At 31.2% G+C, this 24,166-nt stretch overlaps 1 long non-coding RNA gene across 2 annotated transcripts in view; it reads left to right on the top strand.

The window, feature by feature from the left end:
• LOC137642667 (uncharacterized) overlaps positions 1-24,166 on the top strand; it is a 662,677-nt gene that overhangs the window by 188,820 nt on the left and 449,691 nt on the right. The gene's annotated exons all lie outside the window — the stretch shown is intronic.

The following is a 24,166-nucleotide window of genomic DNA, read 5'->3' as shown; positions in this document are numbered from 1 at the left end:
GTTCATGGTTATTGGCTTAAAAACTTCGAAACCGTACATTCAGTAATGGCAAAACAACTCCAGCACTGTATTCGAAACCAACAAACAACTGAATGGATGACCACTGGTAGGAGTTTTCTAATTAAAAAAGACAAAAATAAAGGTAATATAGCAAGTAACTATAACCCAATTACCTCCCTACCAATAAATTAGGAAGCTGCTAACAGGCATCATCAATGAAAGGCTGTACATCAACCTGAAGCAAATAAACACCATTCCCAGCCAGCAAAAAAGGGTGCAGAAGGAAATGCAGAGGCACAAAAGACCAGTTACTAATAGACAAAATGGTAATGAAGAATAGCAAGAGAAGGAAAAGCAACCTGAGTATGACATGGATAGACCACAAGAAAGCCTTCAACAAGATAGCCACAGGACTGGTACAAAAGCACGTGCTACTTGAAACAGCACATATAAACCGCCACTCTCTGTAGACTGTGAATAACCAAAAAATGATAATATATAAAATAATTTATATAAAAACATATGCAATGACATCATCACCAGTCGTATCAAGTCGATCGCAGGACAAAGGACTCGTACATGACTTTCAACTTGCTTTTGTTTATGGTCTTTCTAAGCCAACCTTTACAAGTGAATGTTTATAGATCTTCAATCTATCGTCTCCTCTTCCTTACCCTGCCTCGTTTACAATCTTTAGGGACTTTCGGTTATTCTGAATGTCCACCTTTTATCTGTCATTCTCATTATATGTCTTGCCCATCCATATCTTTTTCTTACATTTTATTGTAATATCTTATACTTGACTATGCTCTCTTATCCATGTTGCTCTTTTTTTGTTACTGTGTGTTATTCCCATCATTATTCTTTCCATTGCTCTTCGAGTTGTAACTAGCTTATGTTTTAAGGCTTTAGTAAGGCCCACGTTTCTTATGCATAAGTTATGTTCTAAGACTTTATTAAGGCCCACGTTTCTGATGCTTATGTCAATACTGGGTTGCCCATCTGATTTAATACTTTTCTTTTTAAAGGAACGGGCCATTTTAATTTTCATGATCATATTGTTTACCGAAAGCTCACCATCCCATGCTTATCCTTCTTTTAGTTTCGGTCTCATGTCCTGGGGAAACACTTTCTGTCTCCCTAAGTACCTATATTTATTAACAATCTCTAGAAGTTCATCCATGACCATTATTTGTCTCTGCATTTTCATTGAACATTATATTAGTTTTACTCTTATTCATTTTCAGTCCTACATTTCTGTTTTTCAAATGTAGCATTATATTTTGCCATTCCACCCATGATTTACATAAATAGAGTTATGTGAAGGTATTCCCCAATAATGTTAATTCCTACATTTTCCCAATTTAAATGATTAAAAACGTCTCTAATCACGCACTGAATAATTTAGGAGCGATAGGGTCTCTCTGTCTAATTCCTTTCTCAATCGGAACTGTCTTTTTGTAGTTTTATGCTTACTGAACTTCCGCATAGATATCTTCAAGTATTATAGCATAAGATTTATCCATTCCTTGTTTTTGAAATGTCTTCATCACTGCTGAAGTTTCGACAAAATGAAAAGGCCATACATAGGGGTTTCTCATAATCTGTTGATTTTTCCATGAGCTGTTTATTTTGATGGATACGGTCAGTTGTTGAATACCCACTTCTAAAGCCTGTCTGCTCTCCTGGTTGATTAAAATCTAGCCGTCTTTCTATTTGGCCTAATATGATCTTTGTAGATATTTTATATATTACTGAAAGTAAACTCATTGGACCATAACTTTTCAGGTCTTTTGTGTTTTCTTTTTTTTTGTGAATTAATATATATATATATATATACATATATATATATATATATATATATATATATATATATATATATATATATATATATATATATTGTCTATGTATGCATAGATGATGTATTAAATCTATATAGTTCTCAACATCATCCTCTACTTGAACTTAGAATAAGTATTTTCTGATTTTGAAAATAATAAAAATAACAATTTACTGTACAAAATTGGTTAGGCGAGGTTAGGGTCCGAATGTATAGGAATTCATTTAACACGGGCTTGTGAGATGTCCTTATTATTAATTATGATTTCACTGTCAATATTCCTAAGAAGATAAGTATCTCTAAATTGTTATTTAAATGTACTCTTCCAAACCTTAATATACTTTATAGTTAATTACTGTATTTGAGATCATGGAAATCATTACTGTCTAAACTAAAAGATGAGGTCATCTAACCATCGACAAAAATTGCAGAAGTGAATACTCTCTCTCTCTCTCTCTCTCTCTCTCTCTCTCTCTCTCTCTCTCTCTCTCTCTCTCTCTCTCTCTCTCTGTGTGTGTGTGTGAGAGAGAGAGAGAGAGAGAGAGAGAGAGAGAGAGAGAGAGAGAGAGAGAGAGAGAGAGAGAGAGAGAGACTGTTTACACAAGTGATGATATCAAGGACAGAGGGTACACGACCAACGTAAATAGAAAATTTTTCATTTTTCAACACAGGGGGCATACTAAAAGTTAACGAAATAATTGGAATAACGTTGCCGAAAACTATCTTTGAAAATACAATATGACAAAGGGGTCTTACGATTGTAACGTAGCCTACATTGATTATCCTGTGACATATTTTTTTTTAGTGATATATAGCATGAACATAAAAAAATCCTTCATATGTTTTTGCTCTTTTTCATGTAATACATCAAGATTTAAATATTCAATAATGTAGTGCTGTAGTATCAAGTCGACTAAAATTGACCTTATAAGCGGGTTAAAATTGGTTCGACAGACAATTATTTTCAAGGTAGCGTTTAATTGAAAATATAAAGAAAATTATGTAGAATTTTTAGAAATACACGCATTATGACGATCATAACGGTATATTTTCCTTAAAATAATATGCGCATTATTACAACCTTGTAAAATACGATTGATGAACAGCAATATAGAAACCAAATAGATAGGAATAAAATTTGAAAATTGGGAAACATTACTTAGAAGTATTTTTATGAATATGTAAATGTTAATACGAATTTATTTTTTACTGAACAAGTAAGGTAATTAATCAAGTGCAATAAAACCTTAAGCTGGAATATATATAAAAAGAAAAATATAGCAGCAATTGAAGTAAAGCATGAACTCGTGAATTGATTATGCTAAAAAAGAAAATTTTTCAGAGCAGAGAGAAAGGAAGAGGTAATTTTGTTTATTTATGGCTCTTAGTCGTGTTTTTTGGTTTCCCAATTGAAAATAAGATAAATGATAAATAGAATTAAGAGAAAGGTACTTAAAATTCATTTGGCATTACCTGCGATAACTTCTTTTTTGACATTTCTAATTCTATTACCAGACTTTTAAAGGATTATTCAAGTTAAGAATCTGTTATATTCCTTTGTGTAAACGTAAACAAAAAGAACCCAGATTTCCCGACTCTGTTATAACCTTTATATATACAAAACCCATGTTTCGTGAATTTTCTGTAAATGATCATAATCACTGAATATTAGTAAAAGAAAAGAAAAAAAAACCTGGCCAATAATATTAGATTGAAAAATCTGATTCCCTCTCATTTCATGACCACAATCAACTCCTAATCTTAACAATATCATTGTCAATCAATGTACGCTACACTAAATCTTTTACAAATTTAAGAATGTATATTTCATAATAAATATATTTTACCTATATCGGCATAAAAAATACATAATTAAAAATGATAATTTAGATTCTATTTTTTATTCTATCGTGTCAAGACATTTTTTTTTCTAATTCATGTGCAGGTATTCATTGTGCACACTATTCTAAATTCAAATCATGTTTGACAGTTCTCGTCTGGTACGTTATATCCACTTTTAAAGAAATTTTGTCATGCATGTCAAGAATTTGGTTCACTTGGCTAAATGCAATGTAAGGCTAATTACAAAGTCTAATTGTGTAATTACTGTAATATATATATTATATATATATATATATATATATATATATATATATACATATATATATATGTATATATACATATACTTATATATACACATATGCATATACATACATACACACATATATATATATATATATATATATACATATACATATATATATATATATATATATATATATATATATATATATATATATATATATATATATATATATATATATATATACATACATGCAATCAAATATTATATGTAAAACCATCATCATCAGTTGTTGTCTGTCAACTGGCGGACAAAGGCCTCAGACATGTCCTTCCACACGCGTCTGTTTGTAGTCTTTTTATGCCAGTCTACAGCCGCAATTTTTTTTAAATCTCGTTAATCCATAGTCTTCTCTTCCTTTCCCTACTCTATTTTCAATATCTAGGGATCAGTTCTGTTATTCTTTTTCTCCATCTATCATATGTCATTCTCATTATATGTCCTGTCCATGTCCATTTCTTTTTTTTTTTTTTAAATACTTGCTCTTAGAATTTTATCTATTTCAGTTTCCTCTCGTACCCTTGTCTCTTAGTGAGTTATTCTTTCCATAGCTCTCTGAGTTGTAACTAGCTTATGGTCTGAAGCTTAAGTACGGCTTCAAGTTTCTGATGCGTAAGTTCATACTGGTACGACCATCTCATTAAATATTTTTCCTTTTTTTTGGAAAAAGTGGCGTCTTCCTTTTCATAATCTTATCTTGTTTACCAAAAGCTTACCATCCCATGCTTATCCTTCTTTTAATTTCGGTCTCTTATCCTGAGGAAACACTGTATGTATGCATGTATGTTTGTATGTATAGTACGTGGATTTAATATAATATATATGCATACTCCCCCCCTACACTCACACACAAACATATATATATATATATATATATATATATATATATATATATATATATATATATATATATATATATATATATATATATATATCATCTCTTCAATTAGATTTCGCCAATCGTCTATATCTTACGCTTTTAATTCAATAGGTCTCTATTCATCATCTACTTCTTGTTTCATTGTCCTTGGCCTTGTAGGCCTGGGCCTTCCAACTCTTCTAGTGCCTTGTGGAGCCCAATTGAAATTTTGGTAAACTGATCTATCTTGGGGAGTGCGATTAGCATGCCCAAACCATCTCCATCTACCCCTCACCATTATCTCGTTCACATTTGGCACTCAAGTAATCTGTCTTATAACTTCATTTCTAATCCTGTCTTGCCATTCAACTCCCAATACTCTTCTGAGTGATTTGTTCGCAAATCTACAAAATATATTGGATATTGTTTCATTGTTATACCACGTCTCATGTCCACACAGTAACACCGATCTCACTAAACTGATATATAGCCTGGTTTCTATATGTAATTTCATGCGATTTGATTTTCAAATTTTACTTAACCTAGCCTTTGTCTGATTTGCTTTTTTCGATCTTTCATTAACCTCAAATACTAAAGACCCTGTATTATAGATCATATTTCCCAAACACTTAAATGATTCTACCTTATTAATTCTTTACCCTTCCAATGATATTTCCTCTTCCATTGCATACTCCGTTCTCATCATCTATGTCTTTCTTCTCTTTACCTTGAGCCCAACCTCCCGTGATATCTCATGCATTCTGATTAGCAAGCATTGCAAAGCCTATGGTGCTCTGCTAATGAGGACAGCATCATCAGCATACTCTAGGTCAACTAATTTCCTTTTACCAATCCAGTTTAATCATTCTCTACTATCTCCGACTGTTCTACACATTTCAAAATCGATGAGGAAAATTAACAACATTGATGACAACACATTACCTTGGAGTACTCCGCTGTTCATTGGAAATTCATTTGACAGGAACCAAACAAACATCAACTTTGCACTTGCTATGCTAATAAGCAGACTTAATTAGATCACATATTTAAGAAGAATTTCATAATAACGCAGGACTCCATAAAATTGGCCGGTCCATACTATCAAAGGCATTTTCATAGTCCACAAATGTCATCAAATTGTATTTCTATATTCTATGCATTTGGTCATTGCAACTTCTACCTTATATAACATACAATAAGATACAACATATATGCATATATATATATATATATATATATATATATATATATATATATATATATGTATATGTATATATATAATGTATGTAAATATATACATATATATATATATATGTGTATATATATATATGTATATATATATATATATATATATATATATATATATATATATATACATACACATACATACTGTATATATATACACATACATATATATACATACATTATATATATATATATATATATATATATATATATATATATTTATAATATACTGTATGTATATATAATATATGTTTATATATATATATATATATATATATATATATATATTTAATGAAAATATATGCAGTAAATATCTACATATATGTGTAGAAATCAGGTGAGCTAACGCACGATGAGCATAGATTATGAGAAATGAATTGACTTGATTTGGCTTAGTACTTTCGTCTTATTAGTGAAATCGACGAATAAATAGACAATGATATGGATTTTATATAGGAGAAAGGGATCCCATTCTAACATATAAATACGATATCTTTGGATATTTATTTTCATTTATGCTCATCAGGTGTTAGCATTCGTGATTTAGACACTCACACACACACACACACACACACACACACACACACACACACACACATATATATATATATATATATATATATATATATATATATATATATATATATATATATATATATATATATAAGTTTGTGTGTGTAATTACGTTCAGTTCGGCATTATGCTTGTTATTCAGAGTCAAGTGTTAGGAAATGGTACAAGTCTCCCAATGACTTCATATGTCATTGAACCAGATAAGTACGTAAAGGAAATTTTATTATAAGGTAGTCTTAGGGGTTTCTTTTATACTTTCAGGATACAAGTCACTGTCGTTTTAGTAAGGCTTTTAGCCGTTTTTATTAATATCCTTATTGACAAAGCTGCAATCTTTCGTCTCACCTTTAGTATTTCACTAGAATTGATATTCTTGAGATATCATTGCAGAATATTATTACTTTCGAAGACATTGACGTATTTGTAATAATTCTACATTTACCCTATGACATCTAATGGCAATTTGAAACGTATTGTAATTTTTCTCTAAACAAATAATACTTTTTGATTATTTTGAAGAATGCGTTTTTTTTTCTCTCTTAGTTATCAATTGTATTAATTAGGGTGAGTTTTCCAAATAAAATATTTCGAAAAGTATATTTACAACAGAACTACGAAGGTCTTTCAGACTGAGTTCGGTTTACTACCACGAATTCTTGTTGCTAACTGAACTGCCTCCATAAATAGCATATGTGGTGCTCCACGATAAACAGGTTTTTTCCACTGTATTTGACTTTCACATTTAGGCGCGTCGGCATAATAGACCGGAAGCGAAAAACATCAAATATGCTTCTGTAAGAATAGATGACTTTCTATTTTCGTTACGACTAAAAATAGAAATGACGTAGAGTCTATTTTTGTACTTTTATCTTTTCACCCCTAATTTAACTTGGAATTAGTATTACATATATACATGTGGATATAGAAATTATTTGGGTTAGTGTACGCAAGTCTGTCGTTTCGTGTTGATGTCATGTTTTTACGAACCTCTATCTCTCTCTCTCTCTCTCTCTCTCTCTCTCTCTCTCTCTCTCTCTCTCTCTCTCTCTCTCTCTCTCTCTCTCCTGTGAAAACACAGGAATGACTCTAACAAATGAATAGATAAACATACCATAAATCAACCAATAAGCCTCGCTCTCGAGACAACATCGGCAAAAAGCTGGTAAATTGATGAAATCTCTCTCTCTCTCTCTCTCTCTCTCTCTCTCTCTCTCTCTCTCTCTCTCTCCTCCCTCTCGTGAAAACACCGATGGCAATAAGTGAAAAGATAAGCAGAAAACATATCTACCACCTGTGGACTATAAACGTACCCAGCCGAGTAAAAGGATACACACCAAATTCATGTAATTCTTATGAATCATGATATTTATGGGTGTCTTAGTTCGAAACTCATAAAGTGATTGGTGGCTGTCGGATACGATTACGGGCTCTTGTGTCGCAGTTCGTTTTCGTCGAGATTTTTTCTACGCTTCTTCATAAAGAATCGTTTGCGTAGTTTATGTAAATCATAGTAATGACAACGAATACATTGATTGTATAAGTAAATTGTCAGCAACATGAATAAATTCACAACATCAACAAAGACAATAACAATGATCATGATAATATTGTCGTTAAGTTTTGTTATTACTATGCCACTTGAATATCCATATCGTTTATATATATATATATATATATATATATATATATATATATATATATATATATATACTATATATATATATGTATATATATATATATATATATATATATATATATATATATATATATATATATATATATATATAATTATTATTATTATTGCGTTCCTGCCGCTACAATTAACACGCAATTTAAGTATGAAAATTTATCAGCATTAATTCTTATTACTAAAAGAAATTTGGCCGTAAACACGAAGAAAGAAAAAAACTGCAAGTCAATAAAATAATTATCACCATAAAAAAACCGACGCTATGAGATCCGCTTAGTGTGACGTCAGTCTCCTGCCGGAAATGCCAGCCAATCACACCACATCTTGACCGCCAGAATCGGACCGCAGGTGCGGTTTACAAAGGTGACCTCTGCTCTGGTTCATATCCGGAGGTTAACAGGATTTTGGGAATACAGTAATTGGCATTTAGTCATTACCGAGGCATTCTATTTTCAATCACTATACTCCAATACGCTTTTGAATATACAGTACTATATATATATATATATATATATATATATATATATATATATATATATATATATATATATATATGTATATATTTATGTAAGAGTGTATTTTATGTATATGTAATGTATATATGTATACACATACGCACACCTACACACACACATGTATATATATATATATATATATATATATATATATATATATATATATATGTATATATATATATATATATATATAGCAGGTGAAAGAAAAGAAGACGATGGATTGACGAACTAAGAAAGTTTACGGGAGTGGACTGGTATAGAAAGACCACAAACAGGCGCAAGTAGAAGGACACGATTGAGGCCTTTGTTTTGCAGTGGACTAATAACGGCTGTTGATATATATATATGTATATATATGTTATATATATATATATATATATATATATATATATATATACGCATATATATATCTATATACATACATACATACATACATACATACATAAAAAACAGGAGAAAGAAGAGAAGACGATGGATTGGCGAAGTAAGAAACTTTGGAGATATGGACTGGTACAGAAATACCAGAAACAGACGCAAGTGTAAGGACATGACTGAGGCCTTTGTTCTGCAATAGACTAGTAATGGTTGATGATATATATATATATATATTTATATATATATACATGTATATATTTATATATATACATATATATATATATATATATATAGATAGATAGATAGATAGATAGATAGATACACACCACTTTGGCCTAAATCATTGTTAAAAACAATTTTTTCACATCAAGACACTAGTTCGTTTACAGTTATTACACGGTATATTAGGTATCTGGTTCTTCGTTATTTATCTTTAAAGAAAAAATTAATCTAAAGTCTTAAAGAAAGTAAAAATTTAATTGAATTATACTGGCTAGTATATATATTGCTCATATATAACTATGTTATTTTTTGCTTATCAATCCTCTGTTATCCCGAAAGTTTGAAATGTGCCTTTGTATCTATAAATTACAACCCAAAAGGAGAATCGATGTAGCCTACTGTCAGCTTTATTTATGGTCTTCGCTACATCCCTTCGGTCCCTTTCTACACTGAATTGTTACCGATCTATTACAACCCCGTCCCCATTTCTTTTATTGTATCTAACTGCCCAGCCTCTTTAAACGATACTTTGTACTACAACTATTGTGTTTTCCATTATTACACCAGGGCACTAAGTGGATATTCAATTCTCAATGCCGACCATATTGTCCTAATTCATAAATTGAATTACACGAATTTTGTCGAAACAAAATGTGTATAGGATTAACTGAACTATGATGGTTATTACAATACGTAATTGTTACTGGCGTTGTGAAGATCATCTGAGAAATCTCATTTTAAGCAGGATTGAAAAGAAAGGAAAAGTTCGTAACAACCAAGCTGGAAGTATAGAATGATTGAATTTGCCGAAAATGCAAGAAGGATTTAATTGAAAAGTAAGATCCATATCGGAAACACCTTGCTGCCATGATCGATGAATTGGTCAGTGAGGCCGCTAAGCTTTCACCCTTACTCCCCACGATGTCGAATGTTAAACGCATTAGGAATGAGAAAAATTGGCTACATCCCAAAGTTCCAACTACAACGGCGGATATAGATATCCGAGGTCAATATATCACCAAAATAGGAGAAAAATGGCTTGGGTATGACAGTGGTGATGATGATAAAGATAGAATTTTGATTTTTTTCTCCATTTTCTTTCTTGAAATAGCTGCTTATATCCATGCATTGGTACGCAGATGATACTTTTGAAACGCGTCTAAATTTTTCTATCAACTACATACATTTCATGAGAGAAAGCTGTGTTAAAGGCAACTGCTAACTAATGTGTTTTTGCATGGCAAATCAGAAGAAATTTTTCGAAATGTTATAGGGGCTTTAGGAATTCATATAAGCTCACGAAATTTATGAACTTTTGTGCTTGCTGGTGTGTGTGTGTGTCTGTGTGTGTGTGTGTGTGCGTGTGTTTTTTTTTTTTTTTTGGCCAAACTTATTGAAAAAAGCTGCAACGAGTAGGTCTCCATGAGTAATTATAATATTCCAGAATTTTCATTATTTTATCTCATAGCTAAAACATTGGAATTTCTTCCTGAGACGCGTTTTTCAAGATTTGAGATATTGCAACAAACTACTTCAAAAGAAGTTTTATCATTTTTGTTATAAGTGCAGGAAATTCTTATTCCAGGAAAATAGCGAAAAATAAGGGAAAATGCAGAAAACCTTTATATCTTGCGTTAGAATGAAACTACAATCTACTAAATGGTTAAAACTGAGTAACTAGAGGGGCGCTCAATAGAGTGCAGACCTCCGCACGGTAGCTTATTTCTCGTTTGCATGGATTTTCATACACAAATATGAACCAAGTTTGAAGTCTCTGACAAAGATGTCCAAACTTATGACTGATTACGTGAATTGGATATTTTGCTTGACCGTGACCTTGAACTTTGACCTTGACCTTCCAAAATTTAATAATTTCCAGCTTTTTACATAACAGATAATCCTTGCTAGTTTCATGACTCTACGATTAAAATTGTAGACAGGAAACTGTTCACAAACAAACAAACACACACACACAAACAGAGGTGAAAATATAACCTCCTTCCAACATCGTTGGCGTAGTTAATAACGCAACGAAAGCCTGACATACGTGATTCTTGGCCCTAATTAAAGTCTTAATTTTTATCATGGTTTTGATGTACCAAGCGGTATTTAAAATGCGGAATTGAACGACTTCATGGTCAAGAAGAGAAATTCTAAAGCGGTTTTAAGATATATTAGAAAATCTGCCATTGTCGCAGACTATCAGAACAGATTAATTGAAGATATCCTTCGTGGAATACATCATAATTTTGGATCACGTTATTGGATGAAAATATCATTTTTGAAATATCGTGTTACCTATTCTAATTTTTTTTATCATGATTTTGATAAAAAAAAATAGATAATTATTTTGTTTACCCTTTTATTGTAAATTTTAATTATTTTCTAAGCCATATAAAACAAAAATAGAATTAAATAAACATTTAATTTTACCAGATCATATAACTTCATCTCATAACATGAATTACCACTAGACGAATGTATCTATAAGCAAAGGTTTATTAATCAAAAGTCATATGATTAATATTAGTTAATACTAAAGTGTTTCAGACTCAAGTTCCTTATCCCAATTTTATTCCTGTAAATTTTTTTTTTTCATATTTCATCCGAAAACCAGACGACAGTCACTGCCATTTCCTTTCGTTAACTTCTAAGTAAGGATGATCGCATCTCGCAGAACCTTCAGCATCATTAGCTGCTTCACTTACTACACAGATGGCACATCGACCTCCCATTACTACTTCCAAACACACCCGTGTTGCAGCACCCATTCCATCCCTTGCATGCAATTTCTCGTTGTCTGCTTTTTCTTTCTTTTTTTTTTCTCTTGTCTCCTGTAGGTAATACCCCGTTCTACGTTGTAACCTCTCTTTTTATTGATAATCTTTATCCGGGATCCTGAGAACCCACTATCTTTCAGCGCCACCTATTCTTAGATTTACATTTCTCTCTTAAATCATATTACATTTGTTTCTAAAGAATTTTATTTATTATCCCTATTCGTTCTCCTGGTTTCCGTTTTCCTTCACAAATGTTACTGTCGCTAATAATCTAATTAAATGAAAAAAAATAATTCACTCGCCAATTTTTTCAGCTTCTCTCCGTTAATACTTACCCTACCAAAACTGAAAATGTCGAACTTAAATCTCCTGTCATCTCTCACGCTATTCCTCATCATTTCATTGATGAAATAAGAAATTTCAAGGAAGTAATGCAGCCTTGTCTGTATTACACCAAACCAATCGCTTTCCTGTCCACATGTTTTATTTTTCTAACAGAGGACTCGTTGACTTTATAAAATGTTATAATCAGTCTCAAAATTATATCTCACACACTTCATATATTCCACACCCTGTACATATTATACCTACAGGTGTACCATTGTTATTGTAGTTGGTAAACCTGGGACCAATTGCACTTAGATTTTTTATCAGTATACAGTCGAAAAAACATTTCCTTTATATTTCAGAGTTATATTTTAGCCATCAAAACGTTTTTATTTAACACACGAATGATTTTTTTTTCTTTTATAGTTTAGAATGGCATTCATTCCTATTGTCCTTCACGGACTTTCCACCATTTGTGTACCATTTCTCTTTCTGCCCTGCTTTTTCACGGCAAGGAAAGATTCGGCTGGGGTAATTTGTGACTAATATGTAAAAAGATCGTGCACGCAATCTATTCTGTGTAAAAACGCCTATTTTCTAAAGACATGTATCACCGATCGATGTTAATCTCCTAATCTTGAATTATGGGAGCTTTCTGGCCATTTATTTTCCTGTCATCTGGATTATTTCTATTCCAGAAACCCCGTTTTATATCAACATATGATCCTTGTAGTTACAGGTACATCTATTGTAAGGCCAATTGTTAGTGTTATTAATTAGTTATGTATTAAGTATTATGCAAGTAAAGTTGTGATCGAATTATTCAATAATAGTTTTCGTTAATTGGTTTATTTATACATTTTACAAAACGGTTGCAATGTAATTTAACGAGATTGAATACAATAAGTTATATAACACATATATTTATTTTACTTTATGGTTTTATATATATATATATATATATATATATATATATATATATATACATATATACATATATATATATATATATATATATATATATATATATATATATATATATAGTATATATATATATATATATATATATATATATATATATATATATATATATATGTGTGTGTATGTATGTATGTATTACTGTGTGTATGTATATATATGTGTGTCTATTACTTATATATTCATTGTATATTATGTATATTGTACATACTGTACATATAAACATTATTTACATATACTTATACATATACAAAAGAGCCACAGGGAAAATGAAAATAAAAGAGTGAATTTTGACTAGTTTCGTCTTACTTCTTTAAGAGGACTGATTTATTGAGAGATTTTTTTATATTATAGATGGTATGGTGAAAGTACGAACATACAGGGATTTGTAGAACAATACTGTTGGTGAGAAAAATCAAGCTACTTGTGAGTACCCAAACTCTCAGAAATATACGTGGGGAGAGATCATATCCCATTAATGTAGTACTGGCGTACTTAAAGGCTCATTTTGGGAGTCGATGTTTCTTCCTCTCGAGAAATGGATTATCTTGCCATACTGTTATTGTAGTTTTCTGTACGCTTTTTTTCCTCAATTCCTTATAGAAGCCTATCTTTCCAATCCGATGTTATTATGGTATCAAAATGAATCCTTTTTCTTGCAAGATCTTCAAATGCACTTTGATTTTCATAAGATAACTTGAATATAGGACATGGAATGTACAAGTACAAACTCGATGCATTTATATGCTAAGAGATTTGCAAGCTACATAAAAAATCTTGATTATTTAAAGTAGATCTGACTAGAGTGACACCTGGTGTCTTGCTTTAAAATTATACACCACTTAATAAATCGCTATGAGAAATTAATCTTTCCGATCTAAGGTACCAGTCACACGAATTATTGTATATAAATCTGCGTATATGCATTGCTGCTACTTGTTAGTTTTCAGTATATGCATTGATATCTAAGACATATACAAATATGTACTGTATGTAATATGTTCATGGGTATAGGGTTATATGTACATGAATGTGTATATGCATGTTTATATGTTTATGTATATGCATTTGCATGCATGTGGGAATGTATGTATGAATATATTTTCGTATTTACCTGAATAAGGTTTTAAAAAAAAATGTAAAAGATAAATGCATCTTAATATAAAGAAATTTTATCGGAAGGCTTCAAGTAAATCGTCTGACATCCGAAATGACCTGTTAAATACCTGGCCATGATTGTTGGGGCCTATTGGAAACATCCCTGCCTGGCGATCTACCGGATTGAGGTTCGAGTCACGCTCAACCTCTATAATTTCTTGTATGCAACATCACCATCCTTTTGAGCTGAAGGTTTGGGGAGCCTATAGGTCTATCATCTGAGTCATCAGCAAGCATTGCCTGGCCTTCCCTAATCCTAGCTTGGGCGGTGAGGAGTCTTGGGGACTGATCATATGTATATACGGTCAGTAACTATGGCATTGTCCTGCTAGCTAGGGTATTGTCACTATCCTTTGCCTCTGCCATCCATGAGTAGCCTTTAAACTTTTAAACCTTAATGAGATATGAGCTCCGCCGGCGTAAACACCTGAAGAAGTAAGTTGAAACTAGTTAGGATTCACTCTTATATTTTAATTCTAACTAGGCTATGATGTGTTTGCGTCTTAGCATTACATTCTCTCTCTCTCTCTCTCTCTCTCTCTCTCTCTCTCTCTCTCTCTCTCTCTCTCTCTCTCTCTCTCTCTCTCTCTCTCTCTCTCTCTCTCTCTCTTATATATATATATATATATATATATATATATATATATATATATATATATATATATATATATATATATATATATATGTCTGTGTGTGTATGGTTGTATAATATGTGTGTATGTTAAGTATATATAATATATGCATATATATACAGTGTATATATATATATATATATATATATATATATATATATATATATATATATATACTGTATATATATTTATATAGGGTGTGTGTGTGTATAAATATGTTGAAGTTTTATCCAGGGCTTGCGCCCAAAGAAATACTATTTTTTTGAATTTTTATTCATTTTTTTTCAACTGCAAAACATGGAAGTAATGTTCACAATTTTAGAAACCTTATTTTTGTTTGTCTTCAGTGAGATTTGTTGGCGAACGAAAGAAATCGGGAAATTTTTTTTTTCCTTAAATAAAAGTAAACAGACAGGTATGAAATCTAAAGTAATGACCTTTTAATTTTGATTTGTGAATAATTTGATTCCAGTTCTGGTAATAATTTTGTATTTTTCAGCTACTCTCGTATGTTGATATCTGGACTCAATAGATTCTTCTATGAAATAACCTAAACTAAAATTTTTTTTAAAATATCAGTAGCGAACATAAATATACCAGGATATTAAAAAACTACAATTTTGTCAAGTCTTATTGTTCTTATTATCATTATTATTATCAATTTTACAGATTTACAGCTAGCAACCTACTTTAACTTTTGTTTCGAATCTTCTCATAAAACAAATTTCCTCCTTTGTCTTCATAAAGTTCAACGAGTCTAACATGAAGACTGATTTACATATCCAACACTTCCCTGAGGGATTTGTTCTCAAAGTAATGGTTAATATTTAGACAAGACATCGAGTTAAATGACATTCGAGAAATGTACTGACAAGAATCCAAAGAGAACAAATGAAAAGTGAAAGGCTGGAAGGATTACATCTTTGGCTGAGGGGACGTTGCAGAAATATCTTTCAAACAAGTAAAATATGTGCAGCAGGAAATCATTTCTCAGGCGAACAATTCCTTGCCCTCCTACTTATCAATACGTTTAATGTTTTATTTAATACGTTTTGCTCGGTGTGAATATCGCTCAACGAGATTGCCTAGAGCACAAATTCATTGTATTTGAATGGGATAGTTTTGCTGTAAGATATTGCTGATGGTTAATAGACAGGTTGGTCCAAAGACGACTGGATCCCCATCGTCCCCCGGCGATATTACTTTATTGTCATTCAATTTGTCTTATTTTATATCGGTACACATTCAGTGCACAATGACTTTTCCTGTGTACAATTGGAAAAAACTTCCATCCTGCATTCTTTCTACTAGAAGATATTTGATTAGCAACCTCTTCTTCCAGCTCAATTTTCTCAGAGCCATTATCTTGAAATTTTAGGGTAAAATGGCATGGACACAGATGCTCCGAACAAAATTGTACATTGATTATCGTCCAGCGATATTCGTTGTACAATCAGTGTGATAAGTACACCGACCAAAGCTTACCTAAAGTTTAACCTTTTTGCAATTCAATTTATTACTGAAAGTTTTTATTTTTCTAAAAATTTGCTTAAGATGACTTAATACGCATTATGATAAACTGGGGGATTTATTTTGATTGAGTTTTATAGTTGTAAGAAATAAATGATTAGATTTTCTTGTTTCCTTCAGGTAAAGAGATCCAAACTCTTGCCACGATTGAAATATCTCTTCTATTTTCTCTACGTACTTTATATCCTATGAACCGAGTGTCTCGTGATTGTTAAACAGTACAAGTATAACTGGAATATTACGTTATCAAATGAAGTATGAGTTATTAAAACCTATTAATATCAGATTCGCTCTGCCTCGAGATCAGATCTGGTCAACCAAGGATTCGAACCATATCCAAGTCGAAACTGAGGTTACAGATACATTTTTTTTTCGTAGTATTTTAGGTGAAATAGTTTGGCAGAGTGAAGAGTTTCAGGGTGTAAAAAGAATTTAAGGATTAAAACATGTAAAAAGACGCCAAGGATTGAACAGATTTTAACATATATACGTATCAAGATATGCTATTTAAAGTTAAAAACGTAATTTAAGTTATTACTGTCGTCATTAGATGTCGATTTCAGTAACACGAAAACTAACTAAAATCAAGTTTTAACTTTTATTGTGGTGGCTCGATAAATGTTTTATAATTAAGACGTTTAAGATGTAGTGATTTTGCCCATTTATATATATATTATATATATATATATATATATATATATATATATATATATACAGCATATATATATACATATATATACGTATGTATGAATATATGTAGACATATTTACCTATTGTCTATATATATATATATATATATATATATATATATATATATATATATATATATATATATATATATATATATATATATATACATACACATACATACACTCATACATACATATATATATATATATATATATATATATATATATATTATATATATATATATATGCATGCACATATTATAGCATTCAGTATGTGTGTATATTGTACCCATTTATATATATATGATAATTTATCACTAATTCTCGTGATTTTCATATTTTCATATAAACCACAAATACCTCTTAATATTGAATTCGCTCTGGCTTGGGATCAGAGACCCCAAGGGAAAATTAATTTTTTTTATTATAGCTCGATTTCGACCAAGGATTCGAACCCTGACAAAGTCGAAAAGGAAATTACAATCGACCTCTACCAACAGGGCTGGTGGCAAAGGGACCGATTGCAATGTTAGTTTCGACTTTGTCAGGGTTCGAAGTGAATTTGATAATAAGAGGTATTTGTGGAATATATATATATATATATATATATATATATATATATATATATATATATATATATATATATATATATATATATATATATATATATATATATATATATATATATATATAATTATCAACAACTACGTGAAAGGCAGCTATTTCTAGTCCGCTGCAGGACAAAGGCCCCAGACATATCTTTAATCATATCTGGAGTTTGGCATGTTTCATCACAAGGCTGTCCAGTGCGGATTGGTGATAGTGTGGCGGGCCGAGAGAAGCTGTGATTAAGAAGGCAGGATGAAAGCAACTGAGTCACAGCCTCTCTCGGCCAGTCACAATAGTGGGAGATATTTGTCTGATCGCTCACAGCAAACCAACCTAGTATGGGAGGCCATGACTAGTGCAGCTTTGCTGATCAAGGTGATACTCAAATCCTTTCACCTCATTAAAGTGTGTGTATATATATATATATATATATATATATATATATATATATACACACACATACATACATACATACATACATACATACATACATACATACCCACAGTATTATATCAAATCGCATCGAAAGCATTATATTCCTTTCCACTATAGAGCTCCATATGTTTAGTAAAAATCATGAAGTTCAGTCTTGATCAATGTCTCCATCATTGTTATTAGATACTATGTTACACTTACGAAAGCAAACAATTTCACATTTATATTTCTGTATAGCCAAATCCGTGAATCGTTTTCTGGTTTTTTATGAATATAGTTTTATATTTTCGTGTTTATATTGGTTCTACAAATGGGTCAAATGTTTTTTTTTATTCTAGTTTTCAAATCTCCATACCTATGGCTCTTTGGTTTACATATGCGTCGTTGTTTTGGGTGAACCTGAAAATTGATAGCTGGTAATTATATGAATCCATTTGCTTTCGCCTTGTATAGAAAGATCTTCGTTTGTTAATGCTGTGAAGGAGTTGAATATTCTAAGCTATTGTTTAATCTGAAAGAAAGATGTCGAAAATGTTGAGGGAATTTCATAAATGACTTTGTATAATATTGAGCTATACACCATGGTTCATATGTGTTCGATTTAGTTCTTTCAGCCTCCAGCCGTGAAAACCAAATTCATTGAGATCTTACGTAGCCTTCGAAAATAAAAATCACAGTTGCAAGAAAAACTGATTTTCCATTAGTTTTCGAATGATTTGCAATTACCTTGAAAAAGTATTATGATATTTTTAATTCACTTTAACTTGTATATTTATTTTTTGTTCGTCGTCATCTGTTCAGACCTATTATTAGGTTTCTATTAACCCTTTTCCAATTTCCGGTGGAACGAGACAAAGATTTTCTGCTATTGCGTGTTTAATGTCCGTTAACAACGGCGTATTTGCAGATGTAGATCCGTATCACGTGATCGGTAATCCATTGATAAGTAGAATATGCAATTTTGTATTTATTTAACATTTGTTTGGAAATTGCTGGATTGTCCTCCTACCACAACGAATAACCGCAAATTTCATATTCTTTTATTTTCAATTATCATGCAATGTGCAATTTCTGGTGAAAAATGTCCCGGTTTTGAAATAGAATTTTTCTTTTTTCCCAGTAATGAAATTACGCACGAATGTTTAGATAAGCAAGGAACAGTTTCCCAGCCATTGGCTTTACTGGTATTATTTTTTTTTTTTATTTAAAAGTCCGAAACTCGTTAAAACTTTCAATGTAATCAAAACAGATGTAATACGTAACACTGTAGGGTAACAACTTTATATATACTGTTGGATTTTGAAAACATATTTTTATTTATAAAGTGAGTTACAAGGGCATTACAAATCTGATTTTCATACCCTCCAACTTTATCCTAGTATTTAAGAGGCTATTATTTATAATAAAAGTTCGTGATAATATCTGAACAATCAGTAATTTAGATTTTATTAAATGTATCTGGAAAAATTATTAACAGTTAGTAAAATTCAAAGCAATTCCTACCCCTGTAACTTCAGACTTTCATAGGGGCAGGTTTAATATGACTGGGTAATTTTGATTGATGTTATCAACTTATTCTTTATTCACTACGAATGCCTGTAACCTTTCCAAATATAATTCATTATGTTTTTCATCAAAGCCAGCATGAATAATATTAACAAAATTCAAAGCAGTACTTGTTAACCATGTCTAACTATCTGCATAAATTGTTGACATTATTTTTAGGTACCGTTCATTTTCCGAGCCTACTGGAATTGTTATTTTCCCCGTAATAAGAGTAAAAATAATGTAAACATGATTGTTAAAGTTTGATGACTGCCAATTCGTTAGTTAAAGCTCAAATAATTTAGTTCCATATTTATCCTCTTATAATAATTTTTCATAAAAGAATTGTCATTCGATATCATATTCTTTATTTATTTACTATCAGTAGTGAAAGAAATTTGTATAGTGATTAAAACAAATAATCTTCTCATAGTTTTTGACGGGGCTGTTTTGTCTTGTTGAAGAACTATTCAGCAAAAGTTGAATCCAACTTGAAGAACCCAAATACCTCTACTGGAATTACAAAAGTTCAAACTTGCAGCGGATTTTTTTTATGTTGAACCTGCTGCCAACAGTCTCTTTTTTTTTAGTTTATATTATGAGAGATCTATATTAAAGTTTTTACTGTCCTTAAAATATTTTATTCAAATTGTTCATTATTTCTCTTGTAGTTTATTCATTTCCTTATTTACTTTCCTAACTGAGCTATTTTTTCCCTATTGGAACCCTTGGGCTAATAGCGTTGTGCTTTTCCAACTACGATTATAGCTAAAATTAATAATAATAATAATAATAATAATAATAATAATAATAATAATAATAATAATAATAATAATAATAATTATAATATTAATAATGATAATAATAATAATGATGATAATTGATGATAATTGATGATGATGATGATGATCAGGTTGAGAAATAGTCGAAATAACAGTAACTTCCATATAGCGTCGATTATCTCATGGTCTGGAATGGTTTTGTTAACAGTTTCATACAAAACCAGATTATATAAAGTTACTAAATTACTGAGGGACCCAGGAGGTGGCTCGGTAACGGTATAGCCGGCCCGACATTAAATATGTTAATGGTTTATACAAATTATAAAATCTGTACATGTCTCGCATTCGAACATTTTCACCTATTATGTATACTAGGTTCAGTTTTTTAACTTATTGAATTTATCATATTTATTACTGAACTTTTCAGTATGCTTGGTTTGGTAATAAGCGTAACTATAGCTAGAACAAGTTCGGCACTATTATTTCCTGAAGGTTCGTTCTAACATTTCTTTTGTATATACTTAATGGAACAACACCTGTAGTGGATCGTTTCTCCGAGCTAGGGCAATATATATTTATTGTTTTCAGTTTTTAGAGCATAAGTCTCTCTCTCTCTCTCTCTCTCTCTCTCTCTCTCTCTCTCTCTCTCTCTCTCTCTCTCTCTCTCATTTGCAAGAGTAATTTTACTACACCTTTTAGCCATCCACATGACCTCGTTGCTGACTTACTTTTGAACTTCGCAAATGATGTCACATTTACTTTGAATTAAAAGCCTTTTACCGCTATATCACTTACTGTTAATTGCTTTGTGATTGACTTCCCATTAACAAAGAAGCAGCAAGTAATTTTTATTTCAGATGTACACGTCAGGTGTGAGAGTAAGAGATGGATAGGTAGTCAGGGGACCGAGATAAGCAAGGAAATGTAGAGGAAGATAGTTAAGCGATTAAATAGGGAAGAGAGAGAGAGAGAGAGAGAGAGAGAGAGAGAGAGAGAGAGAGAGAGAGAGAGAGAGAGAGAGAGAGAGAGAGAGAGGCTTGTTAATAAATATTTATATTCTAAAAAGGTTGCGATGGCATTATTTGGTACATTCTAGTGTTCTATTTGAAATTACGTACGTTGCCTAACTGGACCACGCACTTTCCACACTGGGGGGTCTTTGTGTGTTTAGATTTGATGTAAATAAGGCCCGGATGATTCGACTCTGAATCCTCCTCATAATCAGGTGTTTAACCCTTCCTTAATCAGGTGTGTAATGAGGGCTTACACTTGTTGTCTGCGATTCGGCGGGCATGTGTCGCGCACTTGTCATAATTTCCACATACCTAATAAAAAAAATTAGGACTGGTAATCAAACTGGGTGATTTATTGGAGGTGATGTGTAATTTAACCCGTTTTCTCTTTTGATGAAAGTGATCTATCGATAACAAAATTAGGAAATGAGAAATTCGTGTCGATTCGGACTTCTTTAAATGAAGCATTTCTGGGAGACTTTAGTTTAAGACTCGGAGACACACAGCAGGAAAGAGTATATTACCTATATTGATTATAAAAAAAGGTTAAACAAATAATTACTGAATAAAAATTAACATTATTTGAAAAAGTATTGTTTTATTTAGTCTACAGTTTCTCGCAAATGATATATATATATATATATATATATATATATATATATATATATATATATATATATATATATATATATATATATATATATATATATATATATATATATATATATATATATATATATATATATATATATGTATATGTATATATTTTTTTTTTTAAACTCTAGGTTTGATTCTTGTTTTTTTATAGTTTTATTATTATTATTATTATTATTATTATTATTATTATTATTATTATTATTATTACAAGCCAAGCTACAACCCTGGTTAAAAAAGTAGAATGCTACAAGCCCAATGGCTCCTCTAGGGAAAGTAGCCCAGTTAGAAAAGGAAATATAGAAATAGCAAATAAACTACATATAAGTAATGAATAGAAAATATGAAATATTTTAAGATTAGTAACAACGTTGAAATGTTTCACTTTTATATAAATTATAAAACGAGACTTCAACCTGTTCAACAGAACGTCATCTAAAACAAATTTGAACTTCTGAAGTAACACCGATTCACCCGCCAGGTCAGGAAGATCATTATAGTACTACTTGCAGTATGAGTACAGTCTTGGGAGATCTGAGTGAAGTGGTTGATCTGAATAGAAAAATCTTATGCAACATGCATAAAGAACTCGCTGAACGTCGGTGTCAGAGATTGATATACAGATCAGGAATAGGGAATTTAATAGACGGCATGTTTCTATCCAAAAAAATTAAGATGAGAGCCAGCAGCTGAAGACCAAACAGGCGAGCAATACTTGAAACAGGGTATAATGAAAAAATTAAAACCCTTAATTATAGACTGTTGAGTAAATTTGCAATCAGGAATCACACCCAGAATTTTAAAGGACTTGTATACAGTTAAAGAGACATTGTTAAGGCAAAGATGCGGATGTTGAGGAGTCATTGTCATCGACCTATTTACAATCATCCTTTTAGTTTTGTTAGGGTTAAACTGCATTCCCCATAATTAACTCCAAACACTAATTTTAGCCATATATATATTACGGGATTCAATAACCATAGGTCTACATTCAGGAGATGAAATTGATGCGAATAAAGTAGCGTCATCTGCGCATGCAACGAGCTTGTTTTCTAGGCCAGACTACATACCAGGCGTATATAGTATGATACCGATTAGTGATTACTCTCTGCAATCTATTACTTTGAAATTCAATGATGATATTAAGAAAAGATTCACTCACTCCCATCTGTTCAAGTTTGAAAACAAGGGCCTGATGAACGCGGTGACAGGCATTAATCTCTGGCACCGTCGTTTAGTTAGTTCTTTTTGAATTTTGCGTAATATTTTTCATAATTCTGACCATCCTTTGTATTCGGATATCTTCCCAGACAGTACCATCGTGTTTGTAATATTATGTATGCTTTCTCCATCATAAGGCTTAAATCTACACAACTATGACCGAGTTGTGGAATGATCTTCCCAATCAGACAGTTGAAACGGGGGAACTTCAAAAGTTCAAATTTACAGCAAATGTTTCCTTGGTGAAGAGGCTGACTTGGTCTCTTTTTTATTATTTATATTTGAAAGATCTATTTTAATGTCACTGCTCTTGAATTATTTTTTTAATTGTTCATTTTTTCTCTTGTAGTT

The sequence above is a fragment of the Palaemon carinicauda genome, chromosome 1, assembly GCF_036898095.1.
Source record: "Palaemon carinicauda isolate YSFRI2023 chromosome 1, ASM3689809v2, whole genome shotgun sequence".
Taxonomy (NCBI): Eukaryota; Metazoa; Arthropoda; class Malacostraca; order Decapoda; family Palaemonidae; genus Palaemon; species Palaemon carinicauda.
The sequence above is the reverse complement of the archived record's forward strand: the minus strand, read 5'-3'. Positions and strand labels throughout refer to the sequence as shown.